We start from the raw sequence: 6,000 nt of genomic DNA on the forward strand, positions 1-6,000 counted from the left end.
CAAGCCCTTTGTGTAATCTCCAAAATTTCTGACATCGCCGCTCACTCAGTTTTCCAGACCATTCATAAAAACAGCAAAGAATACATCTGACAACGTGGATCATTAAGACACCTGCTTCTAATCCTTTGCCGAAGTGAAAATGTCTAATTTTTCTCAGACATTATTTTTTCTGTCTTATCTAATTTCTAAGACTGAGCAGTAATTTAACTTTTGCTTAAGGTGCTTACAAGGAACCTGATAAATAAGTCTCAGATATTGGCGCTGTGAGATTAAAGGAAAAGTATTTTGAATAAGGAGTTCTGCATGAAAAGTTGTCTCTGATGATTCTCATCTCATGTTAATATTGTCTATTCTCCTTATGCTCCTGATGCAAAATTGCATTAGATCTTAAAATGACAATATTTTGGAACATAAAGACAGCCTGCTGATACTTTTGATCTCTGTATTTCAGCACAATGCAGCCATCCAAACTGTTCATTTATTTTTTTCTTTATTAAAATAGCAATCTTAAGTATGCATCTTGGAAAAATAACTGGATTTTGATGGAAAATAAATTCCATTGTGTACAACGAGAGAAAACACAATTATCTTTAGCTGTTAAAGCAGGAGATCTATTGTAGGAAGAAATCTGCTGGGACTGATATTCTGAACAGATCATTTCTGTGCATTCATGAAACCACCTTTAAAAGCTGTCTGCAAAAAAAATACCCAAACCCCAAACTGCTGTTCTCTGGTGTTTAGTAGGGCTGTAGATTCAAGAGGCCTTGACAACCGTGAATCTTTCTGAAATAATCTGGTTTTAAGTGAATCAATTCATTAAGTGTTGAGTCCCTCAGGTGAAAGTGGAAGTAACTAAACACGTGAAGGAGAGAAGTTTGCAAACAGAAGAAAGAGGGCAGCAAAAGGACACCTGATGTTCATCCAGGCTGGTTTCAGCTCGGGTTATCTGTGATCAGTACAGCCCCATGTGACACAGAGCTGTCCTGCATGGGACACTGCCCTGAACAACCCTCTGTGCTGATGCTTTGGCTCTGGAACAGCGAAGGCATCTCTAAAGCTGGAGCAATTAGCCTGGGATAAAATCACCTGGTATAAATCCTGATGGAATTGGGATTCTGAGGGGGAGGAAGTCTGATGTGGCTAATGATCAAAATGAAAAATGTACAGGTTCTTCCCCTCCTCTGGAAAATGCAGCAGAGGCAGCAGATCCCGTGAGCTGTGCCGGTGAGATTCTGGGAGGATCTGCTGCACAGCGACTCCCACCAGCAGCAGCCACTGCAGCCGAGTGTCCCCAGGCAGGCAGCTCCCAGAGCTGCCGTGAAACTCCACCAAGGCAGAAAAGCTCCCTTATTCAAGAAGGATGCCAATGCTTAATTTTCATTCCAACATGCATGATTGATTTCCCCATTATCAATTTCTCTGTCATTCGCCCCTTTCTTGCTCCTGGTGTCAACAGAGGGACTGGGGGGGGTCACCCGAGGGAAATGGCCACGTGGTCCTGGTGGCCTGGCTTATGGCCACATTAAAAGGACAGAAACATGGATGAATCAGAAAGATGTAAACCTCAGCCTAATGGATGGATCAGCTTAATCACTCTGCAGGCCTAGCAAAGGACCATCTATCTGTTAATGACAGCAAAGGGATCCTTACAGGGATAATTATTGAGCAGCACATTTAGAAGGCGGGTTGTTCCACTTTAGTTTTAATTACTGATAAAAAGGGAGAAATTAGAATATTTTAATGAACCTCCAGATGTCAACAAGTCGGTCTAATAAATTTGATGTGGAAGATAACAATTTACAGTTATAATTTGTCATCTCAGAAGCTCCAGGGGGAAACCACATGTTTCAGAGGCTCCCACAAGACCCAGAGTCCTGCTGTGTGATAGCTCAGCTCCCACAAAACATTCGGCATCTCAAGAGGAGACAGGGATTTCTGTCTGCATTAGGGCATTTCTGCTCCCTTTCATGCACACACACATCACTCAGGGCACACTTCATTGCAAGGCCAGGTCTTTCATGGAGTTTTTTTTACCTTGGGAATGAAATTACCTTTACTATCGACTTCTCTCCACTTTGCTGTGACCTTATTCGATCTCTAGGTGAGTCCAAAGCCTCGGCTGAAATAGAGAAGCCCCAAAGGACTGTAACCAAATACCTTTCAGCACACCTTTCTCACAAATATGTAACCAGATAAAAGGCAGACATCCCATCCAAGCTGGTCATACAGATTTTTCCCTGGCTATATGGAGAAAGGTAACTCCTCTGGGAAAATCATCCAGGCAGCCCTAAGCACCTATTTTTAGGCAAGATGAATCATCTTCTAGAAGCACCTTTCTCTTCACTGGCTCCCAATAGAGCCCAGACTGAGACTAAAACTGTTTTTTTCATGCTTGATGTGAAATGAAGGAAGTCTTACTCTAAATCACAGTATCATTATGTTTCAATCCAAACAATTTATTGTTAAATCTTGATGGAGTAAACCCAACAATTTGTCACACAATCAAACAGAGAGAATGGTAATGATCCTGATAATAAAATGTAATTTATTCGAGAAATGCCAGTTTAAAAGTAAGACTGATCAAGCTTAGGGCCTTCTCAGGAAAACTAGGTGGCAATCTTAAACCTCAGTAAAGGAAGCCAGATGTTGGTGCTGTGCTCTCACTCCCTCCTTGCAAATACAGTAAAAGCTCTGGGTCTACCTCCTGCATCTCCGTGTTATTCCTCTGGCTTGGTACCTAGTATAGTAAACAAAAATAATCTTTGCATACAAGATAAAGCTCTTAATATGTTGCATTTATATAACTTCTTGGTGCCCCTTCAGGATCTTGAGTCAATAAATCAGTCCTGTGAGCTTTTGGCTCCCCTCTGATTTGCTGCCTTATGAAAAAAACTGTTTTTCCAAAAATGTTTGTTAACTTTGAGTTGAGCATCCCAAACAGGTTTGGGGAGTGAAGTCAGTGCACACAGCTTCTATAACTGAAGGCTCTGTGCTTCATGGATGGTGCAGCCAGAACAGGCATCACCTGTGCACGCAGGGGATGGGAAGAGGAGCAGCCCAAGAACTGATCGCTGCTGAGTTAAGGAATCGGCACACGCACCATGTGTCTTGAGCCAGATTTTAGAAGCTTTCCAAGGCTGCTACACCCTTCTTGGCAGGAGCCCATCGGCACATAGCTCTCAGCTTGTGGGTGAGGCTGGATTTCTGGCTCCAGGTCTACACACTCCCTCTGCCTCCCTCTGCCCTGGAGGGGCTGCATGAGCTGCCTTAAAACCTTGTGTTGCTTCATAAAAGGAGTAGTGCCAATGACTAAAACCCCACAGAAATGGAACAAAACACCTTGGATCCAATCATTCATTTCACAGCCTCCTGCCCTCTCTTTCTGGCAAGTAAAAGGAAGTTAAGTGGAGCAGTGTTTTCCTTTTCTCTAAATAAGGCCTTTCCTTGCTGAAGTTCCAGCCATCTCCAGTGATCTTTTTTTCTGTCTACCTGATCTCAGACTAATTTAAAAAACAGTCTTTGCGAATGACTCTGGAGTATCACCAAGTTTAAAGTGAGTTTTCGAGAGAAGGGCTACAGCCAAAAAATATTCAACATATATTCCAGTAGCAAATTCCCATGACTTTGGGTCAATTCTTTGGATGGAGTGATCTGGCAGGGCTCATTTCTGACAACAGAGGTGTGTGCTGGTTTATACCAACTGAAAGTTTCATCCTGCCTTTGTTCACCAAATGAATGCTGAACTTCCAAAAAATGATGAGATTAACAGGGCATGCAACTGCAGCCTTCTGTTCCTGAAAGAGAGGAAGAAGGGATGTCCATCCCACTTTCCTCCCTTCCCAACAGAGTTCAGTCCCACTGGTGGTACAGAGATGGGAAGGAATCCTTAGCTCCTTAGCTTCTCCATAACTGGGGAACTGTTTATTTTGGAGCAAAAATGGGCAGATCTTGTTGATTCAGCAATAATTACACAAAAATACAGAGCAATGAGTTAGTAGAAGATAGGTGCCCATCGTAACAACCCAGTATTTAATACTTATCATGAGATGCAGCAGGACTGAAGGTAGATGATTTTTCTCTGAAATTAAAGCAACTTTGAAATTTGGACCAGATTAAAGACAATGTCCACCCATTTCTTCCAGATGCTTAAGCAGACTGCTAAATTCTAGGAGAAAAAGAGGAAATCACTGCACAGTGAGTCTCCTGCTTCTTTTTAATTAGATTTCCAAACAGAGGAGGGTCAAATAAGAATCTAGCCTCTGATTTATTTATCTAATTGAAACCTGAATTTTGCTACTTTGAAAAACCACCATATACAGGCTTTTTTCTAGCCAAGGATTTCTTTCTAGCAGCAGATGCTTGGATTGGGAAGAATGATGTGCTACACACCTCTTTGCACAACCCCATGGAAAGAGGGAGCATCTCAGTGTGAGGAAGGATGTGCATGTGTGTCTATGGATGCAAAATTCCAGAGGACACTCAGAAGAGCCAAATATACTCCAAATCATTGGGATAAAATAAATCATGCTATTTTGCTCACAGATTACAATGGGGACACAGAGATACTCAAGCTGGGTGTAGATACTCATAGCCTTTGCTTGCTACCTGCTTGGCAGGAGATATATGTGGAGTTATCTCTAGTTGGACTATGCACCACAGTGCTCAATTCAGCCATAAAAATGCTCTAACTTATTGAAACAGTGCAGTTGGATGACATGAAAACGAATCCAGATAGTGATGCCACAGCTGCCTGGAACAAATCATATTTCACTGTACCTCGGCCCGTTCCTCCATCATTTAGGAGCAATCGCAGCACTATTAAAACATGCTGGAAAAGCAGTGCTTGAAACTGAAGTTCCCCTGTTCTCCCACAGAACAGAACTAGTTAAGAAATGGCAATGTAGCCCCATCCTTGCAATGAGACTCTGTCCCTCCTGCCAGCAGAGACAGCAGGACAATCACCTCTCCCTTTTCTGTGGGCAGACTCTCATGGCACAGGTTGTGCCATGGATCCCCTAAATCCAAGCAGTTTCTGGGACATTGCAGAGCACAGCCTTCATGAATGAAGCTGCACTGGTTTCTCTGGAAGAAACAGCTGTGCCAAGAGCTGAGACTGAGCAATTTTGTCTCCAAAAACCTGAGCTGGCAGCACTCAGTGTTAGTGTGGGTGGCTCTGCCTTAGGTACCTTGTGGAAGAGGGCAGGATGCAGGTGCTGGAATACTCAGGGAAAAGCCCTCCTGAGACTGGCAGAGCTCATGCACTCTAAGGAAATGCAGCACCACTCTCAGGAAGAATTACTTCATGGAAAGGGTGGTTAAGCATTGGAAGGGGGTGCCATGGGAGGTGGTGGAATCACAGTCTCTGGAGATATTCAAGAAAGGCCTGGACCTGGCACTCAGTGTTCTGGGCTGGGTGACAAGGTGGGGATCGGTCACAGGTTGAACTTGATGATTTTGACAGTCTTTTCCAACCTAAATGGTTCTATAATTCTGGACAATCTGGGCAGAATCCCTGCTGCACCACTCAGGTATCTTTCTAAAGAGCTTCCCACTACAACCTACTGCATGTCTATAACCTCAAATAGTCTACTGGTTCATTCTCCACTATCCCAGAGAGAGCAGAACCAGCTGCCTTTAGAAAACACTGCGGCCCTGCTGATGGGCAATATTACTTTATAAGGGCTTTCAAGTGCTAGGAGATTCTGCCCATACACACTGAAATAATGATTTGAGAGCTTCTTTTCCAGCCCCCTGAGCACATCCAATGTCCTAAAGAGGCATCAAAACTGAAAAACTAGACAAGGAGAGGCTGTTACGCTGGTGAGAGGGAGTGGAGGAATGAAAGATCACTTTCACTGTAAGCCAGAGAAGCCTACGACAAGCACTGGGTGTTTTGACCTCCAGATCTTCTTAGTCCTGTGCCATCTAAATTGGGCCAACTGTAAAGATGTTTCCTGGCCCTCACCTCCACCTGCCAACTCATCTCACAGAGTGGTAACT

This window comes from Corvus cornix, chromosome 1A (genome assembly GCF_000738735.6).
Source record: "Corvus cornix cornix isolate S_Up_H32 chromosome 1A, ASM73873v5, whole genome shotgun sequence".
Lineage (NCBI taxonomy): Eukaryota > Metazoa > Chordata > Aves > Passeriformes > Corvidae > Corvus > Corvus cornix.